Source organism: Porites lutea, chromosome 7 (assembly GCF_958299795.1).
Source record: "Porites lutea chromosome 7, jaPorLute2.1, whole genome shotgun sequence".
Classification (NCBI taxonomy): Eukaryota; Metazoa; Cnidaria; class Anthozoa; order Scleractinia; family Poritidae; genus Porites; species Porites lutea.
In genome coordinates this window covers 8,900,473-8,915,624 of record NC_133207.1, presented here as the reverse complement: position 1 = coordinate 8,915,624, position 15,152 = coordinate 8,900,473, and the positions used below count along the sequence as shown (strand labels likewise).

Genomic DNA, 15,152 nt, shown 5'->3' with positions numbered 1-15,152 from the left:
GACGACAGGCAGCGTCAGCCGGGGAGAATAATAAGGCGAGGAAATGGGCGAGTAAAATAATGGGGAAGGAATTTCCCCGAAATTTCACAAGTGAGTCTGCTCGTAGGCTAGTAGGAAATTAAAATGCCTCATCTTTCAGCTAGAGATGATACGTGGAGGGATACGATAGGAAATTTGGGTGGGCTAGTGGCACATCATCCTATTTCAAACCATTCTTAAAAGATGAACAGTAAAAGAGACGACCTTGGTTCTAGTAGAGAAAGCTGTAGACAGGACAAACCTTTACCCTATTTCAGACCCAAAAATTTCGATAGTCGCATAAACAAAACAACTTTCTTTAATTTACCAAACATTTTTTGATGGTACATTTGTCATCTTCAGAATTACATATTGTACTATGTGAAATCGCCGTTGAATTTAAATCGCGTGCGATGTAACAGCTTAGTACCCATTACACAAACTAATACGTTATTAGACAAAGTATTACTTACGCTAACACACTCATTACAATTTTGATTTTATTACAATTTAAGACAGGAATTGTTAAATACACAGTATTGGATAGATAATATTAAATACAGGTTGTCGACTTAACCGAGATATATCTACTTTGCAATAAATTTAAAATGATGTTAATTTTTGAAGAAATTCAGATAAACACTTCAGACAGCGTTTATCAAAAACCTCCCCCTTACCTCCCCCTTTAAGAACGTGCATTGTTTGGGATGATTTCCAAGAAAATAAGGAAATAAGAAGACTGAGACAAGCAACGATACTTTAATAACGAGAAAAAACAAGATGCTGATTGCCAGCTGCCTAATCTGGAGTTAAACCGTTGGGAGTTAATATTAAAATATTGTAACTGCATGTCATAAGAATTCCATGCGCTTGCATTGCTTTCGAGGCGAACTGGATCTGGTGGAGCGAACGTGAAGGCCGAAGAAGACGCCAGTGAGCGGACGCGAAATTCGATAGTAACGAGATCTAGAGAAGCTATTGAATTACAAAACCGCATAAAGCCATTGTGGTTCGAAAGCAAACCAGAATAATAAGCTTCAATCGAGTGAACCATCTATTTCTCAGCTCTATCAGTTTCTTTCTTTTTTTCTTAGACTCCTGCGGGCAAAAAATGGATAGCGCTCGAGAAGCAACCTTTTAATTCTCATTACTGTGGTAAAATTATTTTACAAGCTTAAATTCAGATTAAAACAATTGTTATTTAATTTTCTCACCAGTTTATCACTACAGTTTCTTTAAAAGTCAATGCCTTGATTAACTCAACAGTTGCAGCTTGGTATAAATTTATAGAATCAATAGCTTACAACCCACTATTCCACATTCTTTATGTGGCTTATCCATTATCAACTCCTTTATATTACATATTGGGCTTATTATGTATAACGTCATATACATTAACCAAATCTCATTCACTTTAAACGCAAAGCAAATCTCTACCCTCTACCCTCAAGGCAACCGAGACCACAGTTGAGGATCGAGAATGAAAAGTTACAAGATCGGGTAACACTACGTGGAGTTAACGAAGTTGATGCACGTTCGGCAAGTGTACGGAATCGCGCGATCGAAAGCGTATTAGTCATGGAAATAAAGGTTACTAAAGCACTCTATACATAACAAAGCATAAAATAATTGATAACGGCGACGGAAGGTTAACAAGAGCGCAAAAACATTCATGTGAATACTTAGTGTTAAAACGAAGATACACCTTTAAACAAGTCGGTATAAATTTGGTTTACAACATCATGGTGACAGCTACATTCCGTTTTTAGATTTACAGGAGGTCGGTTTTGCGCGAAGCTCGCAAAGACATTTAAGTGTTTGCTATAGCGCGCGTTCGAAGTAATCAGTAGTAAGTTTATAATGAAGATTAACGGAAGCCGAAGTAGTCAATGATAGTGGTCGAAAGTACCCCGAAGGATTGCGAGGGTGTTCATTCACAAGTTGGCGATAGCGCGCGTTCCAAGTAATGGTATAAGTCTCTATGAAGATTGACGCCAGTCGAGGTAGTCAATGATAGTGGTCGAAAGTTACCTAAAGTAGCCCCGAAAGATGGCGAGAGTTTACGACAGCGCCGGTTCTTTGAAATGGCAAGTAAACATGAAGATTTAACGCAGGCCGAAGAAGTCAACGATAGTGGTCAAAAGTTGTCGAAAGTAACCCCGAAAGATGGGGACAGTGTTCATTTCACTGAACGCAATTTTGTAAAGGCATTTTTACGCGAAATTCGATAGTAACGAGATCTAGAGGAGCTACTGAATTAAAACCGCATAAACCCATTGTGGTTCGAAAGCAAACCAGAAAAATAAGCTTCAATCGAGTGAATCATCTATTTCTCAGCCACCTGCGGGCAAAAAATGGATAGCGCTCGAGAAGCAACCTTTTAATTCTCATTACTGCGGTAAAATTATTTTACAAGCTTAAATTCAGATTAAAACAATTTTTATTTAATTTTCCCACCAGTTTATCACTGCAGTTTCTTTAAAAGTCAATCCCTTGATTAACTCAACAGTTGCAGCTTGGTATAAATTTATAGAATCAATAGCTTACAACCCACTATTCCACATTCTTTATGCGGCTTATCCATTATCAACTCCTTTACATTACATATTGGGCTTATTATGTATAACGTTATATACATTAACCAAATCTCATTCACTTTAAACGCAAAGCAAATCTCTACCCTCTACCCTCAAGGCAACCGAGACCACAGTTGAGGATCGAGAATGAAAAGTTACAAGATCGGGTAACACTACATGAAGTTAACGAAGTTGATGCACGTTCGCCAAGTGTACGGAATCGCGCGATCGAAAGCGTATTAGTTATGGAAATAAAGGTTACTAAAGCACTCTATACACAACAAAGCATAAAATAATTGATAACGGCGACGGAAGGTTAACAAGAGCGCAAAAACATTCATGTAAATACATAGTGTTAAAAAGAAGATACACCTTTAAACAAGTCGGTATAAATTTGGTTTAAAACATTATGGTGACAGCTAGAGGCCCTTTTTAGATTTACAGGAGGCCGGTTTTGCGCGAAGCTCGCAAAGACATTTAAATGTTTGCTATAGCGCGCGTTCGAAGTAATCAGTAGTAAGTTTATAATGAATATTAACGCAAGCCGAAGTAGTCAACAATAGTGGTCGAAAGTTACCGAAAGTACCCTGAAGGATTGCGAGGGTGCTCATTAACATTATAGTGTTCACAAGTTGGCGATAGCGCGCGTTCCAAGTAATGGTATAAGTCTCTATGAAGACTGACGCAAGCCGAAGTAGTCAATGATAGTGGTCGAAAGTTACCGAAAGTACCCGAAGGATTGCGAGGGTGTTCATTAACATTATAGTGTTCACAAGTTGGCGATAGCGCGCGTTCCAAGTAATGGTATAAGTCTCTATGAAGATTGATGCAAGTCGAAGTAGTCAACGATACTGGACGAAAGTTACCGAAAGTACCCCGAAGGGTGTTCATTAACATTTTAGTGTTCACAAGTTGGCCATAGCGCGCGTTCCAAGTAATGGTATAAGTCTCTATGAAGATTGATGCAAGTCGAAGTAGTCAACGATACTGGTCGAAAGTTACCGAAAGTACCCCGAAGGGTGTTCATTAACATTTTAGTGTTCACAAGTTGGCGATAGCGCGCGTTCGAAGTAATGGTACTCATAAGGTTCTATGAAGACTGACGCAAGTCGAAGTAGTCAATGATAGTGGTCGAAAGTTACCGAAAGTACCCCGAAGGATGGCAAGAGTATTCATTTTGACAAAGGCATATAGCCATTTACGATAGCGCCGGTTCGTAGAAATGGTAAGTAAACATGAAGACTTAACGCAGGCCGAAGAAGTCAAAGATAGTGGTCAAAAGTTGCCGAAAGTATCCCCGAAAGATGGGGCAGTGTTCATTTCAATGAACGCAATTTTGTAAAGGCATTACTGTAAGCGTTTACCATAGCGCGTGTTCGAAGTTATGGTAGGTCTAGTATATGAAGATTAACGCAAGCCAAAGTAGTCAACGAGTACCCCCGAAAAATGGCGAGAGTGTTCATTACAGTCATTTAAGTGTTTAGGAACACGAAGATTAACATTAAAGATATTTTGAATAGACCTATCCTTAATAATTTCAGAACACACAAAAAAAAGCCATTGTTGCCCAGTAGCAGTTGTTTCCGTAAGAAGGAAAGTCCTCCTTCGAAAATGTTGACTGCTACTGTAGCAGAATTCTACAAAGTTTTATTTAGCTTTTATATTACTGGAAAAAAAAATTGTTAGATTAATTTTCTAAAGTATTTCATCTTGATCGCTACATCTTCACTTTAGCTGTATCGTAACACGCAGGCATTTCTTCAGATGTCCAACTTGAGAAACACGTCCTAAAACAGAAGAAAGTGCAATGTTTATCAGTAGACTGTAGAAATAGAGAAATTTGAGTACTGGTTATTTTGTGCTCTTATTTTTCGCGTTGGTTAGTTATTTAAGTGATTTAGTCTAACAGCCCGTTATTTTTTGGACCGCCCCTGTTCGAACCCTGTTGTAAAAACTGGGGTTATTCAATTCTTCTCAAGAGATAACGTACCTTTCATTGTTGGTGTTGTTTCATCAGCTAGTACAGGTTCCACCAGATGACGATTTTTCAATCTTTGTAAACTATAAAAGTGCAATTTAAAAAAGGAACCTGAACTCAGTAAATATAACGACCAAAGTAAGTATCTGTTAGCAAAATATATATAAAGAATCTCAACGATAAAAAATTCAGGTACTTCTGCCAAACCCAACACCATTTTCGGGTTTAAACGTACTTTTTGCAATAAGCACATATAAGAAACTTATTTTTCTGGCTCCCGTTTGCTATAGAGTTAAATGAGTTCATTTCAGTCGTTCACTTCTTTGTTCTCTATTCTCTCACTAGCAAACGACGCCGGGTACTACACATACGATGTTGTGCTCTTATTCTAGAGTATATCAATCCGAACTCCTCGAGCTCCTCGTGGTGCTCAATATCTAGGCCTAAGGAGAAAACCGGGGATTAATGCAAAGAAACATATCCATTATACCTGAAGCGTAGAAAACGCCTCCCCACGTGATGAACAAAAATAACCGGGTAGATTCAATCTAGAAAATAAAAAAGCTAAAGAAAAAGAAACAAGCGCTTAGAGGATGTTACCAACAGACGTAAATTAAACTAATACCACCTATTTTGATTTGCACCGATAAGGGATATAGATAAGAAATGAAGTTTAACGCCCACTAAAAAAATCTGACCATCAGCAGATATTCTTAGTGGGCCGAGACATAAAAAATCATATCAATAAAGACAAGTCGACTCTCACTGTACCCTCAAATAGCATTTTCCCTGTAACAACAACTGCGCAAAATCGTAAAGTTACACTGTAAATACAATAAATTCATTTCCGACGTCTCCACTTAGATATATTTAAAGCGTCCAGCAAAAGCCTTGTTATAACCTGCAAAGATATAACAGTGGAGAGTCAAACACTTAAATAATTTCCAGGTTCAAATCTATGTTTACTAAGTGAAATATACAATTTGAATCATTACAGTTATTATCTTTTTATGGTATCTAATCATCTAATGGTATATCAGTAATAATAATAATAACAATAACAATTATAATAATAGTAATAATTCTATTAAAAGTTTATTAACAGATCCATGAAGTGTCTCTTCCATGTTAAATGAAATTATACGCAATTAAAAATAAATTAAATTAAAGTGAAAACAGTTCTCTCCTCAAATAAAATGATAGTGACTGCAAATCCCATTGGCCCTAATTAACAGCAGATTTCAGGCAAATGCAATTGGGTGTTCTTCTTCTCAGACTAAGGAGCTCTAGTCTCCCTTGATTGCTGGGTTGGAATCCCAGTTTATCTAATTTTCATAGTAAGTAATAACTACGATCGACTGAAGTATCAGTCCAGGGAACTCCTCACTCCATTGCTTGCTGGGTTGGACTCCCAGTTTATCTAATTTTCATAGTAAGTAATAACTATGATAGACTGAAGTATCAGTCCAGGAAGCCCCTGAATCCCTTGCTTTCTGGGTTGGAATACCACTTTATCTAGTTTTAATAGTAAGTTTCATCTATTATTGACTAAAGTATCAGTCCAGGGAGCACCTCTCTCCCTTGCTTGCTGGGCTAGAATCCCAGTTTATCTAGTTTTAATAGTATTAGTTTCATCTATTATTGACTGAAATATCAGCCCAGGAAGCACTCGTCTCCCTTTCTTGATGGGTTGGAATCCCTGTTTATCTAGTTTTAATAAAAAGTTTCATCTATTATTGACTAAAGTATCAGTCCAGGGAGCTTCTGTCTCCCTTGCTTACTGGGTTGAAATCCCAGTTTATCTAGTTTTAATAGTAAGTTTCACCTATTATTGACTGAAGCATCAGTCCAGGGAGCTCCTGTCTCCCTTGCTTGCGGGTTGGAATCCCATTTTATCTAGTTTTAATACTAAGTTTTATCTATTATTGACTGAAGTATCAGCCCAGGGAGCTCCTGTCTCCCAGCTTGCTTCCTGGGCTGGAATCCCAGTTTATCTAGTTTTAATAGTAAGTTTCATCTATTATTGACTGAAGTATCAGTCCAGAGAGCTCCTGTCTCCCTTGCTTACTGGGTTGGAATCCCAGTTTATCTAGTTTTAATAGTAAGTTTCATTTATTATTAACTAAAGTATCAGTCCGGGAGCTCCTGTCTACCTTGCTTGCTGGGTTAGAATCCCAGTTTATCTAGTTTTAAAAGTAAGTTTCATCTATTATTGACTGAAGTATCAGTCCAGGGAGCTCCTGTCTCCCTTGCTTCCTGGGTTGGAATCCCAGTTTATCTAGTTTTAATAGTAAGTTTCATCTATTATTGACTGAAGTATCAGTCCAGGAAGCTGCTGTCTCCCTTGCTTGCTGGGTTGGAATCCCAGTTTATCTAGTGTTAATACTAAGTTTTATCACATATTGACTGAAGTATCAGTCCAGGGAGCTCCTGTCTCCCTTGCTTGCTGGGTTGGAATCCCAGTTTATCTAGTTTTAATAGTAAGTTTCATCTATTATTGACTGAAGTATCCGAGTCCAGGAAGCTGCTGTCTCCCTTGCTTGCTGGGTTGGAATCCCAGTTTATCTAGTGTTAATACTAAGTTTTATCAAATATTGACTGAAGTATCAGTCCAGGGAGCTCCTGACTCCCTTGCTTGCTGGGTTGGAATCCCATTTTATCTAGTTTTAATAGTAAGTTTTATCTATTATTGACTGAAGTATCAGTCCAGGGAGCTCCTGTCTCCCTTGCTTGCTGGGTTGGAATACCTGTTTACCTACTTTAATAGTAAGTTTCATCTATTATTGACTGAAGTATCAGTCCAGGGAGCTCCTGTCTCCCTTGCTTGCTGGGTTGGAATCCCAGTTTATCTAGTTTTAATAGTAATTTTATCTATTCTTGACTGAAGTATCAGTACAGAGAGCTCCTGTCTCCGTTGCTTGCTGGGTTGGAATCCCAGTTTATCTAGTTTTAAGAGTAAGTTTCACCTTTTATTGACTGAAGTATCAGTCCCGGAGCTCCTGTCTTCCTTGCTTGCTGGGTTTGAATCCCAGTTTATCTAGTTTTTATAGTAAGTTTCATCTATTATTGACTAAAGTATCAGTCCAGGGAGCTGCTGACTCCCTTGTTTGCTGGGTTGGAATCCCAGTTTATCTAGTTTTAATAGTAAGTTTCATCTATTATTGACTGAAGTATCCGAGTCCAGGAAGCTGCTGTCTCCCTTCCTTGCTGGGTTGGAATCCCAGTTTATCTAGTGTTAATACTAAGTTTTATCAAATATTGACTGAAGTATCAGTCCAGGGAGCCCCTGACTCCCTTGCTTGCTGGGTTGGAATCCCATTTTATCTAGTTTTAATAGTAAGTTTTATCTATTATTGACTGAAGTATCAGTCCAGGGAGCTCCTGTCTCCCTTGCTTGCTGGGTTGGAATACCTGTTTACCTACTTTAATAGTAAGTTTTATCTTTTATTGACTGAAGTATCAGTCCAGGGAGCTCCTGTCTCCCTTGCTTGCTGGGTTGGAATCCCAGTTTATCTAGTTTTAATAGTAAGTTTCATCTATTATTGACTGAAGTATCAGTCCAGGAAGCTGCTGTCTCCCTTGCTTGCTGGGTTGGAATCCCAGTTTATCTAGTGTTAATACTAAGTTTTATCACATATTGACTGAAGTATCAGTCCAGGGAGCTCCTGTCTCCCTTGCTTGCTGGGTTGGAATCCCAGTTTATCTAGTTTTAATAGTAAGTTTCATCTATTATTGACTGAAGTATCCGAGTCCAGGAAGCTGCTGTCTCCCTTGCTTGCTGGGTTGGAATCCCAGTTTATCTAGTGTTAATACTAAGTTTTATCAAATATTGACTGAAGTATCAGTCCAGGGAGCCCCTGACTCCCTTGCTTGCTGGGTTGGAATCCCATTTTATCTAGTTTTAATAGTAAGTTTTATCTATTATTGACTGAAGTATCAGTCCAGGGAGCTCCTGTCTCCCTTGCTTGCTGGGTTGGAATACCTGTTTACCTACTTTAATAGTAAGTTTTATCTTTTATTGACTGAAGTATCAGTCCAGGGAGCTCCTGTCTCCCTTGCTTGCTGGGTTGGAATCCCAGTTTATCTAGTTTTAATAGTAAGTTTCATCTATTCTTGACTGAAGTATCAGTACAGAGAGCTCCTGTCTCCGTTGCTTGCTGGGTTGGAATCCCAGTTTATCTAGTTTTAAGAGTAAGTTTCACCTTTTATTGACTGAAGTATCAGTCCCGGAGCTCCTGTCTTCCTTGCTTGCTGGGTTTGAATCCCAGTTTATCTAGTTTTTATAGTAAGTTTCATCTATTATTGACTAAAGTATCAGTCCAGGGAGCTGCTGACTCCCTTGTTTGCTGGGTTGGAATCCCAGTTTATCTAGTTTTAATAGTAAGTTTCATCTATTATTGACTGAAGTATCCGAGTCCAGGAAGCTGCTGTCTCCCTTCCTTGCTGGGTTGGAATCCCAGTTTATCTAGTTTTAATAGTAAGTTTCATCTATTATTGACTGAAGTATCAGTCCAGGGAGCCCCTGACTCCCTTGCTTGCTGGGTTGGAATCCCATTTTATCTAGTTTTAAAAGTAAGTTTTATCTATTATTGACTGAAGTATCAGTCCAGGGAGCTCCTGTCTCCCTTGCTTGCTGGGTTGGAATACCTGTTTACCTACTTTAATAGTAAGTTTTATCTTTTATTGACTGAAGTATCAGTCCAGGGAGGTTGTGTCTCCCTTGCTTGCTGGGTTGGAATCCCAGTTTATCTAGTTTTAATAGTAAGTTTCATCTATTATTGACTGAAATATCAGTCCAGGGAGCTTATGTCTCCCTTGCTTGCTGGGTTGGAATCCCAGTTTATCTAGTTTTAATAGTAAGTTTCATCTATTATTGACTGAAGTATCAGTTCAGGGAGCTCCTGTCTCCCTTGCTTCCTGGGTTGGAATCCCAGTTTATCTACTTTTAATAGTAAGTTTCATCTATTATTGACTGAAGTATCAGTCCAGGGAGCTCCTTTCTCCCTTGCTTGCTGGGTTGGAATCCCAGTTTATCTAGTTTTAATAGTAACTTTCACCTATTATTGACTGAAGTATCAGTCCAGGGAGCTCCTGTCTCCCTTGCTTGCTGGGTTGGAATCCCAGTTTATCTAGTTTTAATAGTAAGTTTCATCTATTATTGACTGAAGTATCAGTTCAGGGAGCTCCTGTCTCCCTTGCTTCCTGGGTTGGAATCCCAGTTTATCTACTTTTAATAGTAAGTTTCATCTATTATTGACTGAAGTATCAGTCCAGGGAGCTCCTTTCTCCCTTGCTTGCTGGGTTGGAATCCCAGTTTATCTAGTTTTAATAGTAACTTTCACCTATTATTGACTGAAGTATCAGTCCAGGGAGCTCCTGTCTCCCTTGCTTGCTGAGTTGGAATCCCAGTTTATCTAGTTATAATAGTAAATTTCATCTATTAAAGACTGAAGTGTCAGTCCAAGGAGCTCCTGTCTCCCTTGCTTTCTTAGTTGGAATCCCAGTTTATCTAGTTTTAATAGTAAATTTCACCTATTAATGACTGAAGTATCAGTCCAGGGAGCTCCTGTCTCCCTTGCTTACTGGGTTGGAATCCCATTTTATCTAGTTTAAATAGTAAGTTTCATCTATTATTGACTGAAGTATTAGTCCAGGGAGCTCTTGTCTCCCTTGCTTGCTGGGTTGGAATCCCAGTTTAACTAATTTTAATAGTAAGTAATAACACTATTAAAGACTCAAGTATGAGTCCAGGGAGGTTGTGTCTCCCTTGCTTGCTGGGTTGGAATCCCAGTTTATCTAGTTTTAATAGTAAGTTTCATCTATTATTGACTGAAATATCAGTCCAGGGAGCTTATGTCTCCCTTGCTTGCTGGGTTGGAATCCCAGTTTATCTAGTTTTAATAGTAAGTTTCATCTATTATTGACTGAAGTATCAGTCCAGGGAGCTCCTGTCTCCCTTGCTTCCTGGGTTGGAATCCCAGTTTATCTACTTTTAATAGTAAGTTTCATGTATTATTGACTGAAGTATCAGTCCAGGGAGCTCCTGTCTCCCTTGCTTGCTGGGTTGGAATCTCAGTTTATCTAGTTTTAATAGTAAGTTTTATCTATTATTGACTGAAGTATCAGTCCAGGGAGCTCTTGTCTCCCTTGCTCGCTGGGTTGGAATCCCAGTTTATCTAATTTTAATAGTAAGTAATAACACTATTAAAGACTGAAGTATCAGTCCAAGGAGCTCGTGTCTCCCTTGCTTGCTGGGTTGGAATCCCACTTTATCTAATTTTAATAGTAAGTAATAACAATATTATAGACTGAAGTATCAGTCCAGGGAGGTTGTGTCTCCCTTGCTTGCTGGGTTGGAATCCCAGTTTATCTAGTTTTAATAGTAAGTTTCATCTATTATTGACTGAAATATCAGTCCAGGGAGCTTGTGTCTCCCTTGCTTGCTGGGTTGGAATCCCAGTTTATCTAGTTTTAATAGTAACTTTCACCTATTATTGACTGAAGTATCAGTCCAGGGAGCTCCTGTCTCCCTTGCTTGCTGAGTTGGAATCCCAGTTTATCTAGTTATAATAGTAAATTTCATCTATTAAAGACTGAAGTGTCAGTCCAAGGAGCTCCTGTCTCCCTTGCTTGCTTAGTTGGAATCCCAGTTTATCTAGTTTTAATAGTAAATTTCACCTATTAATGACTGAAGTATCAGTCCAGGGAGCTCCTGTCTCCCTTGCTTACTGGGTTGGAATCCCATTTTATCTAGTTTAAATAGTAAGTTTCATCTATTATTGACTGAAGTATTAGTCCAGGGAGCTCTTGTCTCCCTTGCTTGCTGGGTTGGAATCCCAGTTTAACTAATTTTAATAGTAAGTAATAACACTATTAAAGACTCAAGTATGAGTCCAGGGAGGTTGTGTCTCCCTTGCTTGCTGGGTTGGAATCCCAGTTTATCTAGTTTTAATAGTAAGTTTCATCTATTATTGACTGAAATATCAGTCCAGGGAGCTTATGTCTCCCTTGCTTGCTGGGTTGGAATCCCAGTTTATCTAGTTTTAATAGTAAGTTTCATCTATTATTGACTGAAATATCAGTCCAGGGAGCTCCTGTCTCCCTTGCTTGCTGGGTTGGAATCCCAGTTTATCTAGTTTTAATAGTAAGTTTCATCTATTATTGACTGAAGTATCAGTCCAGGGAGCTCCTGTCTCCCTTGCTTCCTGGGTTGGAATCCCAGTTTATCTACTTTTAATAGTAAGTTTCATGTATTATTGACTGAAGTATCAGTCCAGGGAGCTCCTGTCTCCCTTGCTTGCTGGGTTGGAATCTCAGTTTATCTAGTTTTAATAGTAAGTTTTATCTATTATTGACTGAAGTATCAGTCCAGGGAGCTCTTGTCTCCCTTGCTCGCTGGGTTGGAATCCCAGTTTATCTAATTTTAATAGTAAGTAATAACACTATTAAAGACTGAAGTATCAGTCCAAGGAGCTCGTGTCTCCCTTGCTTGCTGGGTTGGAATCCCACTTTATCTAATTTTAATAGTAAGTAATAACAATATTATAGACTGAAGTATCAGTCCAGGGAGGTTGTGTCTCCCTTGCTTGCTGGGTTGGAATCCCAGTTTATCTAGTTTTAATAGTAAGTTTCATCTATTATTGACTGAAATATCAGTCCAGGGAGCTTGTGTCTCCCTTGCTTGCTGGGTTGGAATCCCAGTTTATCTAGTTTTAATAGTAAGTTTCATCTATTATTGACTGAAATATCAGTCCAGGGAGCTCCTGTCTCCCTTGCTTGCTGGGTTGGAATCCCAGTTGATCTAGGTTTAATAGTAAGTTTCATCTATTATTGACTGAAGTATCAGTCCAGGGAGCTCCTGTCTCCCTTGCTTCCTGGGTTGGAATCCCAGTTTATCTACTTTTAATAGTAAGTTTCATGTATTATTGACTGAAGTATCAGTCCAGGGAGCTCCTGTCTCCCTTGCTTGCTGGGTTGGAATCTCAGTTTATCTAGTTTTAATAGTAAGTTTTATCTATTATTGACTGAAGTATCAGTCCAGGGAGCTCTTGTCTCCCTTGCTCGCTGGGTTGGAATCCCAGTTTATCTAATTTTAATAGTAAGTAATAACACTATTAAAGACAGAAGTATCAGTCCAAGGAGCTCGTGTCTCCCTTGCTTGCTTCGTTGGAATCCCAGTTTATCTAATTTTAATAGTAAGTAATAACAATATTATAGACTGAAGTATCAGTCCAGGGAGCTCCTGTCTCGCTTGCTTGCTGGGTTGGAATCCCAGTTTATCTAATTTTAATAGTAAGTAATAACTATTAAAGATGGAGGTATCAGTCCTGGGAGCTCCTGTCTCCCTTGCTTGCTGGGTTGGAATCCCAGTTTAGCTAATTTCAATAGTAAGTAATAACACTATTAAAGACTGAAGTATCAGTCCAGGGAGCTTGTGTCTCCCTTGCTTGCTTCGTTTGAATCCCAGTTTATCTAATTTTAATAGTAAGTAATAACAATATTACAGACTGAAGTATCAGTCCAGGGAGGTCTTGTCTCGCTTGCTTGCTGGGTTGGAATCCCAGTTTATCTACTTTAAATAGTAAGTAATAACACTATTAAAGACTGAAGGATCAGTCCAGGGAGCTCCTGTCTCCCTTGCTTGCTGGGTTGGAATCCCAGTTTATCTACTTTTAATAGTAAGTTTCATGTATTATTGACTGAAGTATCAGTCCTGGGAGCTCCTGTCTCCCTTGCTTAGTGGGTAGGAATCCCATTTTATCTAGTTTTAATAGTAAGTTTCATCTATTATTGACTGAAGTATTAGTCCAGGGAGCTCCTTTCTCCCTTGCTTGCTGGGTTGGAATCCCAGTTTATCTAATTTTAATAGTAAGTAATAACACTATTAAAGACTGAAGTATCAGTCCAGGGAGCTCGTGTCTCCCTTGCTTGCTGGGTTGGAATCCCAGTTTATCTAGTTTTAATAGTAAGTTTCATCTATTATTGACTGAAGTATCAGTCCAGGGGGCTCCTGTCTCCCTTGCTTGCTGGGTTGGAATCCCAGTTTATCTAGTTTTAATAGTAAGTTTCATCTATTATTGACTGAAGTATCAGTCCAGGGAGCTCTTGTCTCCCTTGCTTCCTGGAATGGAATCCCAGTTTATCTACTTTAATAGTAAGTTTCATCTATTATCGACTGAAGTATCAGTCAAGGGAGCTCCTGTCTCGCTTGCTTGCTGGGTTGGAATCCCAGTTTATCTAATTTTAATAGTAAGTAATAACTATTAAAGATGGAGGTATCAGTCCTGGGAGCTCCTGTCTCCCTTGCTTGCTGGGTTGGAATCCCAGTTTAGATAATTTCAATAGTAAGTAATAACAGTATTAAAGACTGAAGCAACAGTCCAGGGAGCTCGTGTCTCCCTTGGTTGCTGGGTTGGAATCCCAGTTTATCTACTTTTAATAGTAAGTAATAACACTATTAAAGACTGAAGTATTAGTCCAGGGAGCTTGTGTCTCCCTTGCTTGCTTCGTTGGAATCCCAGTTTATGTAATTTTAATAGTAAGTAATAACAATATTATAGACTGAAGTATCAGTCCAGGGAGCTCCTGTTTCGCTTGCTTGCTGGGTTGGAATCCCAGTTTATCTACTTTAAATAGTAAGTAATAACACTATTAAAGACTGAAGTATCAGTCCAGGGAGCTCCTTTCTCCCTTGCTTGCTGGGTTGGAATCCCAGTTTATCTAATTTTAACAGTAAGTAATAACACTATTATTGACTGAAGTATCAGTCCAGGGAGCTCCTGTCTACCTTGCTTGCTGGGTTGGAATCCCAGTTTATCTACACAGTTTTAATAGTAAGTTGTAACTATCATAGACTGAAGTTTCAGTCCAGGGAGCTCCTGTCTCCCTTGCTTGCTGGGTTGGAAATGCCAGGTTATCTAGTGTTTTTAAAAATCGTAAGTTAAAAATAGTAAGTGCCATCTATTATAGACTAAGGTATTAGTCCAGGGAGGAGCATTACTTTTTGTGTGTTTCCATAGTGTTATCTGGCATAAAACCTTTATGCAAAACTACTGCCAATGGGGAGAGGTTATTAACTTTATATAAATATTATGTATTATGTCATAGTTTAGGGAGCAGCTGTCTCCCATTTTTGGTGAGTTGGAATCCCAGTTGTAAATGGAAATTGCTTTTTATAAATATCAGAATTTTTATGTATTCTTATACTTCAAGGAAGGTCCTTAGGAGCCATAATTTATTAAGTCACTAAATAAAGATCGGGATTGGGGTTGTTACAAGCTCCAAGCTCTTACCATTTTGAAAATATCCTGGTTTAGTTGGGTCAGCACTGTACAATTAATGACTGTACTTCTGTTAGATTGTTTTTAGATTGTTACCTACATGAGTGAAGAAGATAAAAAAAAATTAGTAAAAGCATAACAAAATGATGATGTCAGATATGATTTGTTGAAATACTCTTTATCTGGCAGTCACAATTTTATTGTGATAGGTTTTTGAAATCAGTGATTACCTATCACAAGTTAGGTTCTCTAGCCTTAGCTAGTACATAATATCCCTAACCATGATTGGATTTATTTATC

At 38.5% G+C, this 15,152-nt stretch overlaps 1 long non-coding RNA gene across 1 annotated transcript; it reads right to left on the bottom strand.

Annotated features, from left to right (window-relative positions):
- Positions 1-496: 496 nt before the first annotated feature.
- On the bottom strand, positions 497-14,950 carry LOC140943672 (uncharacterized). The gene is made up of 4 exons (XR_012166621.1): positions 14,865-14,950; positions 5,063-5,136; positions 4,585-4,655; positions 497-4,381 (listed from the first exon to the last, which is right to left on the bottom strand). It is a non-coding gene; the product is annotated as an uncharacterized lncRNA (long non-coding RNA).
- Positions 14,951-15,152: the final 202 nt, after the last annotated feature.